The sequence below is a fragment of the Mustelus asterias genome, chromosome 4, assembly GCF_964213995.1.
Source record: "Mustelus asterias chromosome 4, sMusAst1.hap1.1, whole genome shotgun sequence".
Classification (NCBI taxonomy): Eukaryota; Metazoa; Chordata; class Chondrichthyes; order Carcharhiniformes; family Triakidae; genus Mustelus; species Mustelus asterias.
In genome coordinates, this window is record NC_135804.1 from 125,259,272 (window position 1) to 125,281,084 (window position 21,813).

A 21,813-nucleotide genomic window follows, 5' to 3' on the forward strand; every position below is an offset into this window, starting at 1 on the left:
TTAACAAGCATTAACCACACAGGATATTGAACCTTCTGATGACTGCACATTGCAGTCATAAAGCACAGCAGGCAGCAAAAATTTAACACATTGGGCCCGATTTTACCATTTTCATTCTAAGTGCCGAATCTGAGCGTAGTACTGATCTGACTTATAAATCCGCTTTCAGACGCCCCCATACGCTCTCAGCCATCTCCAGTCCGATTCGCGCAGACGGTCATATTGGTCATATTGTGGTCACACACGATTTGTACATTCAGGGAGTGGAACCCCTTCCTATTGACAAATTGTCGTGGATCCTGTAGGGTGGCCCTGAGGGCCACATGGGTGCAGTCGACCGCCCCCTGCACATTCGGCATCCCCGCAATTGCAACGAACCCTGCAGCCCGGGCTTGCTGATGGACCTGATCCAGGTTGAATTTGATGTACTGCCCAGCCCGGGCATACAGGGCTTCAGTGACCTGCTTGACACAGGTGTGGACTGAAGACTGGGAGATGCCACAGACATCTCCGCTCGGGCACTGGAAGGAGCCAGTCGCATAGACGTTCAGAGCAGCAGTCAATCTGACAGCCACTGAGGCGCCAGGACCTGGAAAGGGTTGCACAGGTGTCGCATGGTATCTTTTCGGAGTCAAATGAACAAATGTTGGAGTCATGCAACGCTGCTTGCCCCTAGCACACTGACAATCACAGCCCCCCCATGCCCCCCAATCCCCCCAGCCACATGCTCCACACAGTCACAGCCCCCCCCCCGCTCCCCAATCCCCCCAGCCACATGCTCCACACAGTCACAGACCCCCCATGCTCCCCAATCCCCCCATGCTCCCCAATCCCCCCAGCCACATGCTCCACACAGTCACAGCCCCTGGTAACATTGAGAGGCTGCAGCAGTGCTATTTGCAAGTGCTTTGTGCACATCCTTCAGCCTGAATTGAGCTGCGGTGCTAGGACCCAGCAGCACTGCAGGACCCGAGGTCAGTGCTGAGACTCGGGTCCGTGCTGCCAGACAAACATCGGAGATCGTGCACAGCAACAGCACCCCCTCCACCCCAACACACTCGCAGAGCCGCCACCGACCCGAGACAGCGAAATGGCCGCAACAACAGGAGACCCGTGAGTACCGGAGAGCTTTCGGTTGCCATGCATCTACCCCCTCACCAACCCTCACTGAGGAAGCGCCTGATTCAGACTTTTATTCAGCAGGTCCCTAAAAGCGCGGTTCCAGATTGGTAAACGCGGTGGTAAAGGGGGAAATGCTGATAGAGTTGGGTGGGCAGTCCATTAATTCAATTTAAATGCATGCAAATACATTTAAATCGTCATTGTGCCCGATTTGGGCACGGAACGGATCCCTGCCATTCGCGGGTCTCGGTAAAGTGGCGATCTGCGCGGATGCGTGTGCAGATCGCGGTAAAGGCCTCACACCCGACTTTACCACGATTTCGCGCCCAAAAACGGGCACAAATTGTTGGTAAAATCAGGCCCATTGTCTGCCACATAATGAATGGGCGCGGGTTAATCGAATACCATAATCCTCATGCCCCTTGTCCTGGGCTAGTTCACTTGTCCCCCACTTTCTGAAGTGTCAGACAAGTACAAATCGATCTTTGTCAATTATTTTGATGAAAGTGGAAAGATCCTTGCACCAATGTTCAAAGTTAAGGAATTATTTTAAATACATTTATAAATTGCTCAAGAAAGAGACAATAGAACTGTGTTCCTGTAAATTATATTTTAATCACCAGCAACAGCTGCCACAACATTGTTGATATACATCAGTGAGTCTTTGGCAGTCCTATTACTTATACCCTGTTTTGTGATTGTACCACATGGAGTGATCTTCAGCCCATTCTTCTGAAGGGAGCAACAAATTTTTCACAATATGACTGCGATGACCTTTATATCTCATTCAGTCCTTTACATCTCCTGCCTGCATTTTAAAACCTATTTAAAGCCACAGAACCCTTCTACCTTCTGGAAGGTATTAGCATTTCTTAACTCATAATCTCTATCTGTTGATCTCTTCCTCTCTTTGTTTTGGTGAATTGCATCAAGGAAGGAAGCAGCGACATTTACTACATCCTTCAGAAATGTCTTGAAGCACTTTTTTTGTACAGTAAATTACTTTGAGGTGGCGTAACTGCTGTTACGTGAACAGATACATTAACCTATTTGAACCCATGTTTCAGAAGTGAGGGCATTACTGAGCTCAGCAGATGTAAGGTTCCAAGCAGAGCATTCACCCACCTTTCGTTTTTAGACCCTGATAAAATCCCTATGTATATCTGCTTCTTCATGGGGTGTGGGCACCATTGGCAAGACCAGCATATATTGCCCATCCCTAATTACCCTTCAGAAGATGGGGGTTGTGATATATATATAGTATGTTGGGGTTTAGGGTGCAGACTGCCCCTTTAGGAGTGCGGGTCAGCTGACCCCTGGGTAATTTGCTCCTCCTGGTGTGGGATCCTGCTGAGCAGACTTAGATCTGACTCTGAATCAGTACATACCTCAGATAAAGAGCTCCCAGTGTTCAAGTGATTCTATATACACCCTTAGTCCATAGGGACATACATAATAGGGGTCACCCTTATTTTCCTGCCTTCTGGAACCAATGCAGTCGATATGGTGCCAGTACACCCATAGTGCTGTTGAGAGATAGACCCAGGATTTTGACCCAGAAACGGTGAAGGAACGGCGATATATTTCCAAGTCAGTGAGGTGAGTGGCTTGGAAGGGAACTTGCAGGTGGTGGTATTCCCATGTTGCCCTTGTCCTTTTAGGTGGTAGAGGTTGATCAGCAGGGTCGGCAGGATGAATGGTCCTATGTTCCTATGAAGGAACCTTCTTGAGTTGCTGCAGTGCACTTTATAGTTGGTGCACACTGCTGCCAATTTGCATCAGTGGTGGAGGAAGTTGACATTAGCACTGCTGCCTCACAGCGCCAGAGGCCCGGGTTTGATTCCCGGCTTGGGTCATTGTCTGTGCGGAGTTTGCACGTTCTCCCCTTGTCTGCGTGGGTTTTCTCCTGGTGCTCCGATTTCCTCCCACAGTCTGAAAGATGTGCTGGTTAGGCGCATTGACCCCGAACAGGCGCTGGGAGTGTGGCAATTAGGGGAATTTCACAGTAACCTCATTGCAGTGTTAATGTAAGTCTTACTTGTGACCAATAAATAAACTTTAACTTTATTTTATGTTGAAGGTGGTAAATGGGTATGAATTAAGTACCCATTAAAAGTACCAATTAAGTACCCATTACCCATTAAAATTAAGTACCAATTAAGCTTGGTGGTGTCAAGATTTTTGAAAGGCAAGTGAAGAGTATCCCATCACACTCCTGACTTGTGCCTTATAGATGGTGGACAGATTTTGGGGAATCAGGAGGTGAGTTTCTCCTCACAGAATTCCCAGCCTCTGACCTGCTTTTGTAGCCACAGTAATAATATGGCTAGTCCAGTGCAGTTTCTGGTCAATGAAAACCCCCCCCAGAATATTGATGGAGGGAGATTCAGTGCTGATAATGTTATTGAATGTCAAGAGAACATGGTTGGATTCCCGCTTGGTGATGGTCATTACCTGGTACTTGTGTGGTGCAAATGTTACTTGCCGCTTGTCAGCCCTAGTCTGAATGTTGTCCAGGTCTTGCTGCATTTGGACATGGACTGTTTCAGTATCAGGGGAGTCGAGAATGGTACTGAACTTCTGACGCTATATTGGAAGGAAGGTCTTTGATGAAGTTGTTGAAGATGGTTGGGCCTAGGACACTACCTTGAGTTACTCCTGCAGTGAAAAGTAAAGTGTATTTATTAGTCACAATTAGGCTTACAGTAACACCGCAATGGTGTTACTGTGAAAATCCCCTAGTCGCCACACTCCGGCGCCTGTTCGGGTACACTGAGGGAGAATTTAGTATGGCCAATGCACCTAACCAGCATATCGTTGGACTGTGGGAGGAAACTGGAGCAACCAGAGGAAACCCATGCAGACACGGAGAGAATGTGCAAACTCCACACAGACAGTGACCCAAGCCGGGAATTGAACCCAGGTCCCTGGCGCTGTGAGACAGCAGTGCTAACCACTGTGCCACCGTGCCGCCCAAGTATGTGAAGCAGTGATGCTCTGGGACTGAGATGATTGGCGTCCAACAACCACAACCATCTTCCTTTGTGCTGGGTGTGACTCCAAAGGGTGGAGATTGTTCCCTGGGAGTCCTATTGACTCTAGTGCCCCTTTGATGCCATACTTGGTCAAATGTGGCCTTGATATGAAGGGCAGTCACTTTCATCTCCCCTCTGGAATTCAGCTACTTTTTCCACGTTTGAACCAGGGTTGTAATGAGGTCAAGAGCTGAGTGGCCCTGGCAGAACCCAAACTGAGTTTCGGTGAGAAGGTTATTGCTGAGTAAGTGCCACTCGATAGCACTATCACTGACATTTTCCATCACTTTACGAAAGAGTAGACTGATGGGCTGGTAATTCTCTGGGTTGGATTTGTCCTGCTTTTTGACATACTTGGGCAGTTTTCCATATTTCTGAGTAGATGCAGGATCAACTTTGCTAAGATCACAACTCATTCTGGAGCCCAGAGCATCAGCACTATTGCTGGAATATTGTCAGGGCCCACAGCCTTCGCAGTAACCAGTGTTTTTAGCCATTTCTTGATATCACGTAGTGTGCATCAGATTGGCTGATTTGCTGGGTAGAGTAGACTGAAGTGAATCATCCACCCAGCACTTCTGGCTGAAGGCGGTTGCAAATGCTTCAGCCTTATCTTTTGAACTGATGTGAAGGGTTCCCTCATCATTGAGGATGGGGAGAGTTGTGGAGCTTCCCCCTCCAGTGAATTGTTTAATTGTCCGCCATCATTCACAACTGGCTGTTGCAGAGCTTGGGTCTGATCCGTTGGCTGTGCGATCACTCAGCACTGTCCATCACACACTACATACACTGTCTGGCATGCAAGTAATCCTATGCTGTAGCTTCACCAGGTTGACAGCTCATTTATAGCTATGCCTGGTGTTGCTCCTGGCATGCTTTCCTGCACTCTTCATTGAATCATACTCACAGAATTACACTTTACAGACAATGCCTCAGATACCACTATCTTCCAGCTTGATGTTAATGGCTAAGTGGTGGATATTCTTGGCCATGAGGTTACAGATTGTGGTTGAATACAATTCCGCTACTGCTGATGGCCCACAGCACCTCATTGGTGTTCAGTTTTGAGTTGCTAGATGTGTTCAAAATCTGTCCCATTTACCACAGTAGTGCCCCACAACATGATGGATCAATGTGAAGACTGGACTTTGTCTGCACTAGCACTGTGGTGGTCATTCCTGGGTCTGCCATTTTTGTTCCTGATGCCTAGGTTGGTGCCTCAGACATTGCTTTTAACCCACGATGGTGGGGATATTAGCATCCTGAAGACCAAGCCAAATTCCAGACACTGTATAAAGATTCCTTATTGGAGATTTTGTAGAGGGTTAAGGCCACATGACCTAAAGCACTGGCCTTTTGAACAAGTTAATATTGCCTTTCTGAACACAAGTTAGTCTGCTGTTTTAACATCTGACTAGCAGGCTACACAGAAGGAGCTCTAGCCAGGCTGGACAACTAGTCCTACCCACACAGACTCTGCTGAAAGTTCTGTTACCATCGCCTACAAACTCATTCATCTTTTGAGTGTCTATTTCATTTTGTGAAGTCAACACCACCGGAAAAGTGTCGGTTTTCATCCTCCGGCCTCCATGAATGGAATTCCTCTTGGGACTGTGATTCTGGACTCTGGACATCACGTGAATTTATTTTTTCTGTGATCTCTGTACTGTCAAACCTTCTTTTCTCTATTTCTCACTTTACTGTATGCATGCAAAGGGGATGTTGCAGGGCATTCTTTAATGTTGTCTTAAATGTGTGCAGTAAACTAACCTTTTTGAGTGCAGCCTGAGTTGAGTTTGCTGTAGAGTTATTAATAGGAATTGTACCTCAAAAATCAAGGGGATGAGAAATACGTCACTGCATATCAAAAAGGAAACAAAGGAAAACACCTTTCAGTATACACACAGCTTGTGAGAGGAAATATTCATGCTGTTTGAACAGATTCTCCAACCACCGCCCTCTTTCCTACACCTACCTGTAAACTAGCTTTATAATTCCAGATTTATTAGCTGAATGTAAATTCTACCATGATGGGATTTACATCATGTTCCCAGAGCATTAACAAGGGCGTTGCGATTACTAGTCCAGCAACATTACCACATTTCTTTTTACCCATTATGGCAGGGACGTTAGCAGTCCTGAAGACCAAATAGAATTACAAAACAAAGAACAATACAGCACAGGAACAGGCCCTTCGGCCCTCCAAGCCCGCGCCGCTCCCCGGTCCAGGATTGAATCCTGAATCCAGGATCCCCGACCAATTTTCCAGCCTATCTACACACCAATATCCTATCCACCGAGCTGTCCCTCACAGCTACGATGCTTTGTTCATCACAACCTATTAACTCACCCCCACCCCCCCATTCCAGACCATGTGATCTCCAGGGAGAGGCGAAAACCCAGAGTGAAAACCCCAGGGCCAATATGGGGAAAGAAAAATCTGGGAAATTCCTCTCTGACCCCCTGAGGCGATCGAAACGAGTCCAGGAGATCACACTGGCCCTGATCGGAAAATGCTTCCCAACCCTAGTCATTTCCACTTCCACGAACACCATATGAATTCCCTGCCCCCGAGACAGGTTCCCAACTGTCCCAATTGACAGACATTTGCCACCGCCTCCCCAGAGAATTGTTTGCATGTTTATAGCACTTGCTTGCTTATATTTTACAATACTGAATGCAGGCATCTGAATACCATACTTCTCCAGCTCCTTACGCATATTACTTATTTCCTCCTCTGTAAAATCCACCTTTCCCAGCAAGTCTTGGATTTGTGGTGCTATTCCGAGTTTGAAAAGGTACAGACTTAGTGCACGTATGCAGTAGATCACCCGAGGCATATTTTTTCGATCGTAAACATCTGTTGTCTCAGGACAATGGTAATCCAACCGATTCCATTGCCCGGAGTCACTGTACTGTATTGTCCGTGTGCCGAAAATGTAGTCCGGAACGCTTGAATCTTGTTTGTTCAATGTCATAGATCTTTCTGTCAGACACCAATTTAGGAGCAAAGAACTTTACAAGTTTGAGAAGATAGACTCCATTTCTCAGTCCTTCTTCAAGCTCGGTGGTAGGGGGCAATTCTTCATGCAGAGAGGCTTCCATCCATTGTTTAGCTTTCTCTAGATATTCATAGGCAATGTTCTGATGCCTCCTCTCATCCATTTCCTCTGCAGAGAGTCTTTCATCATCCACAATAGATCCATAGCGGGGTCTGTGCAGAGCCTGGTTCTCCTCGTACATCCTCGCCTCACTGCGCTGCACGCTGGGCGGCACGGTAGCACAGTGGTTAGCATTGCTGCTTCACAGCTCCAGGGACCTGGGTTCGATTCCCGGCTTGGGTCACTGTCTGTGTGGAGTTTGCACATTCTCCTCGTGTCTGCGTGGATTTCCTCCGGGTGCTCCGGTTTCCTCCCACAGTCTGAAAGATGTGCGGTTTAGGTTGATTGGCTAAAATTGCCCCTTAGTGTCCTGAGATGCGTAGGTTAGAGGGATTGGCGGGTAAATGTGTAGGGATATGGGGGTAGGGCCTGGGTGGGATTGTGGTCGGTGCAGACTCGATGGGCCAGATGGCCGCTTTCTGCACTGTAGGGTTTCTATGATTCTATGAATACTGTATTGTCTTAATAGACTGTAAATATTCAATAATAAATGATCTTGTCTGCAGCACCATCAGCATGTATGATCAGAATGTTCCTCCTGGCTTTCTGATTGGTCTTGTAGTCACCACATAATCCCATCGAACGCGTAACCAGTTCCGGTCAAATAAGATTTAAAAATCAATTCTATAAAATTCCGTTGAAGGCAACTAAGATGATTAATTCTCTGGATCACAACATTTCACTGCTAATCTACATTTGTAATCTAATGCATAGCTTTCGTTGTCTTTATTTTTCATTCTCTCTACCTCTAAATCCAATTTTGTGCATTTATTTCTCATCTTTATATTTTGATCCCCCATGCCATCCTCTGACCAACTGCCTGACTCCCTTTTTATTTTAATAATAACCAACCAGATGTATTTGATTTTCCTTTTTCTTTTTCACACTGTAATTCACTCAGAAAGTGAATTATCCATGATGCTGGCTACTGTACGAGCAAGGCATCAACATAAAGCCTAAGAGAACATGACTAACATTAGACATATTTTGAGTGTAACCACAGAGCAGAAGACCAACTGAAGATCACTTACATTCATTTGAGGAAAACAACCATCCAAATTCTAGTCCCCACATTGTCAGTGAGAAAAATGCACAAATTCCTCTTAAACACAATTCTTAAATGTGAGCAGCATATTATTTTTTTCAGATTCCAGCACCCTGCGGTATTTTGCTTTTATTTACCATATTGTTTGATATAGTTTATGCTCGCGTTCGAAACTGTGAGGTAACATTGTGCCTTTTCCTTTGATTTTCAGTTTTGAAATTACTGAATATATCTTTTCAGTCTCCATTTAACCTCTGGAGCAAAATGTGCAACTGAGTTTATCGTCTTTCATGCAGGGATTACAATTTAAATGATTTTGGAACCATTTTCTCCTTCTTACAGCTGTTACCCCAGCAAGCTGTATCTTTACTGATACCCATTGTCATGTCACAGTAGCTGCACGATTGTATTATAAATCTTTAAAGACGTTTTTAATGATTACATGTTAAAATAAATAAAATTAGAACTTAAGGAGCAGAATTATCTGGCTGTTTACATCTGGGGGTTGGGGGGGGAATCTTCTGGTCCTGCCAATGGTGCGTTGCCGCTATAAGTTTCCCAGTGACATGGGACCCCATTCACTGTGGCAGAACCAGAAGATCCAACCCCCGCCAAGTGGCATGCCACCTTCCGCCATGAGAATCACGCTGCGGGAGGCCAGGGAATCCCTCGCCTCCCCACCTTCTTCGCAAGGTGGTTCCTCAATGCTGCCAGACAGGTTTGTGGATTGAACGATTTTATCTCTCAAGAGGACAATGATCTCCTTTTCTGACATTTGGTTACTGTGATTGCAGCTAAAAGAAAAATGAATCTCCATCAACACCTTCATTGTAAAAATGCTACTTTGCCTTTGGCCACCTGAAGACTTTAGATTGTTAATTAAATTACCACAATCCCCCATTTGACACTGATGTGAGGTCACATGGTACAGTGACCACCTTGGTTCTCTGCTAAAGATATAGCAAAGTATTCAAATTCCTTTTTGAACACATCTTCAGGAGAGAATTCCATCAGAGGGAGAGAAAGAGATACTGTAAGAAAAACCATCCACCGCTGCTGTCAGTTATGCAGCCTTACAATGCTCTCAATATCTTGGAAGATGAACAAAGAGCCTCTCTCCTATAAATGTTCCACCTTAAAACTTATCTGTGAAAACAGCCCCCAGACAGATCAACCACAGGGACCTTTGATTGGGCCTCCAGCTTCGAGAGAATGGCAGAGTGAAGAAGCTGAGACCGGCACAGATCTGCCATGATCGTATTGAATGGCGGGGCAGGATTAAAGGGCCTGATGACCTACTCCTGCTTCTATTTCTTGTGAGAGCCTTCCCATCCTACTGCCCCTAAATCGACAAGGAGCCTGCCTCCTGTGAAAATCTTAGACCCTGACAGCAGGTTCGTGATCCAGAAATGGTGCCCAACTCCCATCTCCTACCACCCCCCCTTGAAAATTCAGCCTATTCTACTTACAGACAAAAAGCCAAGATATTGATCCACAGCAGAAAAGTGAAGCATAGAGAAATGTCAAATGTGATCCAGCTCAACTGTCAAACGCAATAACAATGAACCTATATTTATTGTAATCTTTAAAAATTAATCTGTGTATTACCAAAGTGACTAGGATACTGCCTGCCTCTGACTTTCCAGGTCCCTTCTGCCCAATGAATAGTAATGTGTGACTCACTCCTTGTGATCAATCTCAACACTGACAATAAACTGCGAAAGTGGAAAAAAAGAATCGTCTTTACTGGGGTTCTGAACATCAGAGACATCAAGCTGTGTAAACTCAACAGTTTATGTGCACTAGCAAGCAATGATTCATGTTATCCCATTAGCAAGGATATGCTTGTAAATGTTACACATAAAAAATAGGTAATGGCTAATGATATCACTCATTAAAACAGGAAAAGCACAATCAACAATGTTAATATATACATATTAGCCTGTCAACTTGCTGAAAAATACAATCAATCAACAGGATACCCACAGGATAACTTCTGATGAAGTATAAGGCCTTCAGCCTATTTAATCCCATTCTTAAATGAGTCCACTTCTTTGACCTCAACTTGATGTGTGTCATTATTTTTAAATGTTTACAAAATAGGAATGTTTCAATCATTCAGCAGACAAGACCCTATTTAATACTGCATCGTCTCAATGTCTATGAGGTTTAGAATTTGTTATGATATTTATCAATTAGAGGATGTTTATATATTTGTTCATGGGATGTGGGTGTCGTTGGCTGAGCCAGCAATTATTGCTCGCCCCTAATTGCCCTTGAACTGACTGGCATGCTGGGCCATATCAGAGGGTATTTAAGAGTCAACCATATTGCTGTGGGTCTGAAGTCACATGGCGGCCAGACCAGGCAAGTTTCAAACCCTAAAGAACATTAGTGAACCAGATGGGTTTTTATAACAATGGCTTCATAGTCATCATTAGCCTATTTCCATATTTTTATTAAATTCAAATTTCACCATCTGCCATGGTAGGATTCGAAACCAGGTCCCCAAAGCTTTATCCCGTGTGTCTGGATTATTGGTCCAGTGACAACACCACTATGCCACTGCCTCCCTATTGTCTATTGCTCATTTTGAATAAGGCCTAAAACTAAATGGAGAAACTGGGCAAAATTTTCCAAAATCTGATTTAGCAAGCCTACAATCTGATAGTAATTTCATGGGTTACTGGTGACAATTACTGCAAGGATTTCACTATTGATCATCCTTTGTTTCAGAATTAACTTTATTTTCATACAATGATTCATGGCGGCTTTTCTTTGGAATGGCCAAATCTGTGGAGACATAAGAATGGAAAATGACATTGGTATGATGGCCACAAGGAATTATCAATAGATCTCCCCGTGGGCCTCATTGAATATCAGTTGTCCTACTAGGTGAGTGAAGGCTTTACAATAGGGAAGGAGCATCAGGAGGTTTAAAACCAGCTGGCTTCATTTAGGTCCGCAGTCAATAGACTCAGGACTGATCTGCACTCTGTAGCCATGGAAAGGTGCACAGATATCCTGTAAATGAACGGGTGATTGGTGATGGAAGACTGGCAGACATCTTGGAATTAATCAAGTTTGAAATAAAACCATTGTCATTCTAACTGCCTTAAACAATCACTGGATTAAATAATGGATAGGAATTTCCTCAGAGATCCTCAATATAATAATCTTATTTGACAGAAGTTGGGGGTCTTCAGCAAATATTGGCAGAAATCTTTTGTCCTCATCCACGGCTGGGATTGTCCAGTGCTGCTGAAAGTGAATGGAGTTTTGGCTGGAATGCCAAATTTTCCATTCTCACTCACCGTGGATGAGACCGAGAATCCCCACCCATTGTTCGACTTATTCAAGGATTGCATAGTAGATAATTTAAAATCCACACTTTAAAAATCAATTTATACCAATCAGCAGTAACTCACTGCATGGTTGTCTACACTCGGGATCTACATAAATGAGTTCATTCAACAATGTAAACTGTCCCGCTCCCTGTGCGCTCTCTTTTGTAACTTGCACATTTTTTTTGATTTGATTTATTATTGTCACATGTATTAACATACAGTGAAAAGTATTGTTTCTTGCACGCTATACAGACAAAGCATACCGTTCATAAAGAAGGAAACAAGAGAGTGCAGAATGTAGTGTTAGTCATAGCTAGGGTGTAGAGAAAGATCAACTTAATGCGAGGTAGGTCCATTTAAAAGTCTGACAGCAGCAGGGAAGAAGCTGTTCTTGAGTCGGTGGTACATGACCTCAGATTTTTGTATCTTTTTCCCAACAGAAGAAGGTGGAAGAGAGAATGTCTGGGGTGCGTGGGGTCCTTAATTATGCTGGCTGCTTTCCTGAGGCAGCGGGAATTGTAGACAGAGTCAATGGATTCTGTTCTGTTGTCCAGTTGGAGCTCTTTTACTTTCCATAGCTCAGATTTATCATCAATTGTATTTTTCTGGCATTCATATATAAATGCATGTTTGGCATGATGGATAATGGAGTCCTTCCTGCAAGACATCCGTAAGCATTCAGCATAGCAGACGAGCTTAAAAAGCAGCACACATTTAAAATCTGCTGTCACAGTATTTGATTCATATGTAGTGACCTGTATAACCAGACGAAATATCACCTGCTTTAGGCACAAGTGCCAGTTCACTTGCATTTTCCTGTGCACAAGTCAAGTGAATACACTGGTTATATGAAAATCATGCAATATTTTATTGCATTCAAATATGAAATCCATTTCAGAATGCTGTTCCCCTTTGGAATTTGCTGGCAAACTCACCCTTTCCTCAATCACCATAGGTAAAGCTAATGCGGTCATGCAGAACATCCTCAGTCACATCTTTCAACTGATTGTATAGAACACCTTGTAAACTATTGAGTAATTAAGTTTCACAAGCAGATTAGCCAATGACATCAGTATTGCTTGGCAGCTACTTGGATTGAACGCCAAACAATTTATTCAGTTTGACCCCTCTATTTCATAAAGCATATATATTTTTTAAATCAATATACTGGGCGACACAGTGACACAGTGGTTAGCACTGCCACCTCACAGCACCAGGGACTCAGGTTCGGTCCTGGGATTGGGTGACTGTCTATGTGGAGTTGTCAGGTTCTCTCCATGTTTGCGTGGGTTTCCTCCAAGTGCTCCGGTTTCCTCCAACGCTCCGGATTAGGCCCGGGTAGGCTGATCTTTTGGAGAGTCAGTGCAGACTTGAAGAACCAAATGGCCTCCTGCACTTTAAAGATTCCATATTGTCATTTTAAAAATAAATATTCTTAATAGAAATACAGGAAAATGGTGGCACGGTGGAAGACCATTCGGCCCATTGTGCCTGTGCTGTTTGGAAAGGAGCCATCCAGCCTCATTGTACTTTCCACCTCTTGGCCTTAACCCTGTAGGTTTTAAGTGCATTTCTGAGTATTTTTAAAATATAGGGAGGGTCTCTGCCTCTGCTACCTTTACAAGCAGCGAGTTTCAGATGCCCTCTTTTCAGCCTCTGAGTGAAAAAAAGTTCTCGATTCCCCCCTCATCCTGCTGCAAATGATTTTAATAGGAATAGTGAAGAATTGTCACTGCAAGATTTCCCATCATATAGAAAATTGTTCTAAGGACCTAGTTGCAGCATTTGTTACAGGGAGTCTGCCATTCACTTTGACATTTAAATGCAGTTCGTGCTTGAGCAACAGTGCGGTAAATTGAACAAGGATGTGTGCTGATTCGGCAGTGAGAGAGACAAATTCAAGCCCTTGAAAGCATCGCATTCCTCTTATCAGGCGAGATGCTTTAAGAGAACGAAAGGAGCAGAGTAACAATTTCCTTGGCTGGTTAGTTATACGTCTCAGTGCTGTATGCCAAGCAACTGCAAACCTTGTGGCTGATTTCACTGCCCTCTCCCTGAGCTACAGAGAGCAGAGCCCAAAGCAAGCAAAGATCAAGAACACGTCACTCCATTAATGAAAAATTATCCAGATGTCAACATCTGCTGTTTTCTCTTTAAAGTCAGATTAGGAGTCAGTCACGGATTGTCAAAAGAGAAGGAGGATACTGTGCGTCACCAGTACAATGACAAAAGATAAGCAAACTAATAACCTGAATAAGAATCTATAACACTAAAACAAAGGTAGCTAAATGAGATCTGATATCAGTACAGCACTGAAATGAGTGGATCAGAAGCCGGATATTATGTAAAAATGCACACTGTTTCTCTCCATTAGAACAAACTGCTATCGAAGCTTTCCATTGAAGAACTGTTTGCATTTATATAGCGCCTTTACAACCGCACGACATCCCAAAATTCTTCATAGCCAATTAAGTTCTTTTTGAAGAGAGTAGTCACTGTTGTAAGGTTGGAACTACAGGAAGATCCCACACACAGCAATTAGATAAATGACTAGATAATATGTTCCAGTGATGCAGGACATGGGAAAAATCCTCTGCTTTTCTTCCAATAGTGTTCCTGGGAACGTTTAAATCCACCTGAGAGGGGAGACAAGGATGAGGTTAATATGAAACTCAAGGCTGCATCTTCTGGCCGAGGGTGACTGTGTGGAGTTTGCACGTTCTCCCCGTGCTTGTGTGGGTTTCCTCCGGGTGCTCTGGTTTCCTCCCTCTCTCCAAAGATGTGCAGGTTAGGTGGATTGGCTATGATAAATTACCCATTAGTGTCCAAAGATGTGTAGGTTAGGTGGATTATCCATGGTAAATGCGCAGCTTACGGGAATAGAGCAGAGGGAAGGGCCTGGGTGGGATGCTCTTTCAGATAGTCAGTGCAGGTTGGATGGGCCAAATGGCCCCATTAGTGTGCTGACAAATTAACCTGTATTATGTGCTCAAGTTACTGCATTAAAGCTTGAATTTGCAACATTCTGACTCAAGCGTTAGAGTGCTACCATTGAGCCAAGCCTAGCATTTTTATATCTTTTAATGCCTTCTTACTCATGTCAAACTAAATCCCACTTTTTCATCCTTAGTCCTGCCTGTCCTCAATGATATTAGTTACCTGCGACTTCAAATTATGCAGTTACATAATCTATACTTCGGGGCTGTCTTCCATTGTGGTTTGCATGAGAGTTATATTTACACATAGTAGTACTTCATTGAGGTTAGACATCATAATCATGTTAGTGGATATAACTTCTGGAAAATAATATTACTGCATTCCTATGTTGTACTGTTATCTAACCAGGGCAGAGAAAAGTAAAATCCCTACTAAGATCAGGAACTCAGTGTTAGCACTCTGCCTCACAGCGCCAGAGACCAAGTTGGACTCTGGCCTTGGATAACCGTCTGTGTGAAGTTTGCACGTTCTACCCATGTCTGCGTGGGTTTCCTCCGGGTGCTTCAGAATCCAAAGATTTGCAGGTTAGTTGGATTGGCCATGGCAAATGTGTGGGGCTATGAGCATAGAGCGGGGTTGGACCTGAGTAAGATACCCTTTCTGAGACTCGGTGCAGACTCGATGGGCCAAATGGCCTCCTTCTGCACTGTAAGGATTCTATTGTCTGAGCTTGAAGGGACTAAAATCAACCAAGCAAACACATTGAGCAATTGACATGGGATCTTGCTACACAATATAGCTGCCACATTTCCTAAAGAAACAACTGTCACAGGATTCCAAACTAATCCATTACATGTGGAAAGGTAAGAGACAAGCATGTGGAGCTGAGAAAGACCCAGGTCTATGAGCAGGCATTGGTGGCAGGAGCATTGATCTGGTCTACAAAGAATTGACACAGATATTAGGCTGGAATTTTACCGCCCCGTGGAGAATTGGAGCGGGCGAGGGGCGGACAATGGGAAGATCTGATGACCTCGGGCGGGATTTTACGGTTTTGGGTCGAGTGAGGTCATAAAATCACACCCTATGAAATGAGTGGCACCTTTCTGTATTAAAGAGTCGGGGAGATTTTTCTGATGATTTTATAAGGTACTGTACAAGCATGTATTTTTTCAAGTGCATGTTATTGATAATGATGCTAGAGGCAGACACACACACACATGGATTTCTTCTTTCATTTCCGAGGAATATACCTCAAATTTTCAGACATTGTAGAAGTCACCACACTGTGAATGAGCTGGCTGATAATTACCTTACCCACATGTCATGCATCGTGAGGCAGGCTTTATATAGAATAACTTGAGTATCCTCCCACCTTACTTAAGCTAACCCAACCGACATCTCCTTTTGTTCTTTTCTCCCTATGTGCCTATCTAGTTTCTGAATACATGTACAGCAATTGCCTCAATTACTTGATATGTAGCAAGTTCTGTGTTCTAACCACTCCCTGAGTTAAGAAGAGCGAAGAAATGACCTTTTTCTGCATGCCTAGGACACTTGTCTAAGGCTGCAGGTCCCTGCCAAGTTAATTCCAGTGGTGTCAGTTATGGGGAACATGCTTTTGCATCAAATAGTTCTCTGGCAGAACCAAAGTTAGCATCTCTAACTGGCCGGATGAACCCTTCCAGAGCCATCCAATACATAGAAATGTGCTACACGTTTGGAGCTTGTTTCAGGGAGGGGGTAGAATTCTCTCCTCTCTTCCAATTCTGGCCTATTTCACGTCTCCAATATTTATCAGTCCACCATTGGCAGCTGTGCCTTCAGCTATGCGGTGCCTGAGCCCTGGAAGTTTTCCTTAAATCTCCTTGCTTCTCTATCCTTCCTGTAAGTCGCTTCTTAAAACTTACCACTTTAGCCAAGTCTTTGATCACCTGTCTAAACATCCCATTGTGTGGCTTGGTGTCAAATTAATGTTCCTGTGGATTGCCTTGGGATATTTTACTACCTTAATGATGCTATGCATCATCTGCTGAAAATGTTGGCTGAATTAAGCTCTCGCATTCTGAAAGGGTAGCGGATGATTTAAATCCATGAGGCTGAAAAAGCATCTTGGCGTGTGAAATCTGAGATTGTTTCTGCTGTTTTCTAGTCAGATGCTCCAACGCTTTCAGAAAATGGCTTTAATGGTTAATCATAGAATCCCTACAGTACAGAAAGAGGCCATTCGGCCCATCGAGTCTGCACCGACCACAATCCCACCCAGGCCCTCCCCCCATATCCCTACATAGTTTACCGGCTAATCCCTCTAATCTACGCATCCCAGGTCACTAAGGGGCAATTTTAGCATGGCCAATCAACCTAACCCGCACATCTTTGGACTGTGGGAGGAAACCGGAGCACCCGGAGGAAACCCACGCAGACACGAGGAGAATGTGCAAACTCCATACAGACAGTGACCCAAGCCGGGAATCGAACCCAGGTCCCTGGAGCTGTGAAGCAGCAGTGCTAACCACTGTGCTCCCGTGCCGCCCTTAAACCTGCCTTTCAGTCCCATTCTATAATTGCAGAATTGTAGGTCTTTAAAATCTACTTTCAAAATGCTTTCTGAATATCTTTGTCATTTTGCTTGGTACGATACACAGACAAAATATACCCCCCCTCCCCCATGCCCTCACCAAGTATCTGTCAAAACTTTATTCTTGATTACTTTGTGTAATTAGCACTCGCTTTCATGAGCACATTAAAGTTTCCAATTATTAATGCATGCACAAATCTTACCAGTGATTGGGGTCATTTTCCTCTGACCCAACAGTTTCATAGAATCATTAAATTCCTACAATGCCGAAGGAGGCCATTTGGCCCATCGAGTCTGCACTGACGACAATCCCACTCAAGCCCTAGCCCTGTAACCCCACCTATGTACCCTGCTAACCCCGCTGACACTAGGGTCAATTTACCATGGCCAATCCACCTAACCCACACATCTATGGACAGTGGGAGGAAACCGGAGCACCTAGAAGAAACCACGCAGACACGGGGAGAACATGTAAGCTCTGCACAGACAGTGACCCGAGGACAGAGTTGAACCCCAGGTCCTTGGCGCTGTGAGGCAGTAGTGCTGACCACTGTGCCACCGTGCCGCCCCGTCCTGCTAGGAAAACAAGACATCTCATCAGTATTCGGAAAAGTTCACATAACAAACTGGAAAAACAAAGTAATTAGCGGCTACTAAAAATCCTTAGACTTGAATTTTAATAATAATCATTGATTTTAGTTCTGGAGGGATATTAAAATTGGAGAAAATGCCACGATGTCTAAAATCCAAATTCTGACTTCCTGGGTTAATTCAAATATGTTTCGATGCATTTGTGGAACCAACTCAACCCCCTGAGTTACCTACCCACAGAAACTGAACTGGATGAGCCATATAAACACTGTGGCCACAACAGCAGGTCAGATATTGGGAATTCTGTGGATAGTAACTCAACTCCCGATTCCCCAAAACCTGTTCACCATCTACAAAGCACAAATCAGGAGTGCGATGCAATAGTCTTCATTTGCCTGGATAAGCGCAGCTCCAAAACCACTCAAAAAGCTCAACACCATCCAGGACAAAGTAGCCCCGCTTGATTGGCACCCTATCCAACACCTCCAACATTCAGTCCCTCCACTGCCAATGCACAGTAGCAGCAGTTGTAGCATCTACAAGATGTTGTGCAGCAACTGACCCAGGCTTGTTCGACAATACCATCCGAAGCCCATGACCTTGATCACCTAGAAGGACAAGGGCAGCAGAGGCACAGGAATACCATCTCCTGCAAGTTCCCCTCCAAGCCACATACTAGCCTAACTCAGAATCTTATCGTTGTTCCTTCACTGTTGCTGGGTCAAAATCCTGAAACTCCCTTCCTAATAGCATTGCAGGTGTCACATGTACTGCAGTAATTCAAGAAAGCAAATCACCACCTTCTCAAGGGCAATGAGGGAAGGACAATAAATGCTGGGCTAGCTGATGCGCGATTAAATCACTCGGGAGGCTAGATTGTACCCGGGAAATAAAGGCTTTTATTACTGACAAGAATGGAGCACACTATATACAATACAATCCCAGACTAATGGGTCTCCAGGCAGTGCAGTGACCTTTATACTTCCCCTGGTAGGCGGAGCCAACTGGAGTGTACCACAGAACAATATCAACAGGTAGAACAGCCCAACCCTAACACCAACAGTAACTACAGCAACATATCTACAAATCCCCATAGTGCTGACCATCCATGGCTCAGCACTCATAGTGGTAACCAACTATGGTTCACCACACTAGCCAGCAATGCCCACATCCTGTGAACGAAAGTTAAAAAATGCCAGGAAGGCCGATAATTGCATTATATTTTTAGTTAGGTCATTTTTGCTAAGTTTTGGCTGGCTAGCCTCACATGCATGAGTTTACTGCACTCCCTGAAACTCACCTTTGAAAACAAGGCAAGGAACCTAAATGGCAAATCATGGGGCTCATTTGAAGTCTGGCATACAGCAGTAACAAATCCTCAGTGCTCCAGATTGCTTTCTTATCGCCCACTCAGAAAGGATTTATTCCGAGTACTTGTGTTGAGAGACTAATTTGATCACTTTCAAAGTTTTGAGACTCCAGATATCAGGATGGTGGTGCCATGGCTGCTTTAGATAATTATTATCATCAGCAGCAGCAGCTTGCTGTGGAGAGACCTGCGGATTGTGTCTTTCTGGGGCAAGAGACTGATCTTCTGACTTCCCAAAGTCTGTCCTACAAAGCACAAGCTTGGAGTTAATGAAATATTCCAGACCTGCTTGGATAATTGCAGCTCTGACCACACTCAGGAAGCTTGACACCACTCAGGACAAAGTAACCAAGTCTATTGCACAGTACTTGGCCCCATTTGAAAGTTTACATCCACAATATCAACCACTGTACCCTCGTTAATTGTCTCTATCACTTTATTGAAGGACTTCACCAAGTTAGATGATGGTCTGCATTTAAAAACATTCTGCTAACTTTCATTGTTTAGCGGTGGCACAGTGGTTAGCACTGTTACCTCACAGTGCCAGGGACGTGGGTTCCATTCCCAGCATAGATCACTCGTCTTCACTCGAACACGGATGGTGTTTTCCAGAGATCCACCTTCTGGTAGCAGTTACTGCGTCTCTGCAAATCTTGCCCACAACAGCCAACCAGCGTCGCCACTGTGATTAGAGTGACTTGACAGATTTTTTGCAGAATGTAGTTTAGTTTGCAGCTGAAGCCTGGTTGTAGTTAGAAGGATTTTGCAGGCTTCTGGAACTTAGGGAGTGATTTTATGTTCTCGCGCACCTGGTCCAGATCACGCCAATCCAATAAAATTGCCTGCGGGCATAAAAAGGGTTTTGCACCTGATGCCAAATGGTTTGCAATTGCCCAGGTCCCTTGCTACTGGAGCAAAGGAGATCTCACCCAAAAAGGGAGCAAAGCCAATTAGCACATTTAAAACAGCATTTAAATATGCTTAGCCTGTTAGAATCATTCTCCCAGCTCCAATGATCTTCCAGCCCTTGGGCATGGCGTGAGCCCAGTGAGAATCACTACTGGTCTCCACTAGCGCACACCAGGCTTAATGGCCATGCCAGGGGATCTCAGAGTCCATGGAAGCCCTCGACTGGTCAGGGACATAGCTCCCCAATGCCCCAATGCCAGTTATTCATGTTGGGGAGAAGATGCCAAAACATCCCGCCAATGGGGAAGGGACCCCAGTGTCCATTGGGTGAGGAGAGGGGAGGGTCTTCCAGTACATGGTAAGATCAGGGCACCCTTTTAAAATGGCGTCTGATCGCTTTGTGGCTAGGCTGACCTGTATATTTAGCCCCACCTCTCCAAGAATTCACCAGTCTCCCAAAAAATGGATTGATTGCGGTCTGGCTGCACCAGACAGGTGCAAATTGCTCCGGTTTTCACGCCATTTTGACACTTAGTAATTTTGGGGGAAAATTCCGCCCTTTATCTTTCTCTGAAAGCTTCAAGACTGTCTAGACATTCATTATATCTAATAGGTATTTATGATTGCTAACTGTATTTAAAGTGGCATGTAAGTCGGTAAGAGGAATGTTGCTCAGTTGGAACTGAAACAGTGATAAGTTAGAAATTAAAGTTGCTTCCTTTTCATTTTTAACTATTGTCCAATTGTTAATAGTTAAGTTGTTTCATTTGTTAGAGTTATAGTTAAGCGGTGTTATTAAATAAAGTTTATTTCACTACAAAATATATCTACTTTGTCAGTGGGAATCATTCCTGGAAGGAAGTACCTTTCCTCACACTTAGGCCGAAATAGGAAGTTTTTGGGGCTAGTCTGGCTTCATAATGTAACTTGGGGTCTTGGTCAGGACCCGAACAACTGGAGTGAAAGCAAACCATCCTCAATCCCAACGGGCTGCCTGAGAAGAAGATAATTGTCACTGGCCTCATTTTTCTGTCCCATTCTAATCTCTATGTATTTTGTCATCCAGAGAAATTTATCTATGGATGGCCTTCCTTTCTCTTCAGTTGAATGTGTTCACATTGTATCAAACCATCTTTCCTTTACAGGTCTCACATTCCTCACTTATTGTTTTGCCTTGCAAGTTATGATTCCAATCCAAACGAGTCACTTGATTGTTTCCTGTCCTTTTCTATCACTGTCCTAAACCTTATTAGCAATGTTTCCCAAATATTCTCCCACAGAAACATCCTCCACTTCATTCCCCAGAATTAGATTCAGCGCTGCTTCCTCCTTCGTTGAGCTTGGGAACACAACAATCTCGAAAGATTTCTTTTACACATTCCAGGAACTTTTCACCCTCTTTCAGCTGTAAAGTTCAGTTCCCACGAAACAATCACACCCAATTGTGGCTTGCCCCTACTGTCACATAGCAGTCCTGTAAGTAACCATCCATCCACTGCCCACCCCCACACTCCCGTCAATTCATGTCTTCCCATTGATCAATACGCAGCCAGAAAGACAAACTGCAGTGCAGAAACTAAAAATGGGCAGCACAGGAAAGTGGTCTAAATCAATACATTTTATGTGATTGTACCAGAAAATGGTAGCTAAACAACAAAACATTTTTTCAAACACCCAGATGCATAAGCTTGTGCTGTGAATTCCCACTTCCATGTCACC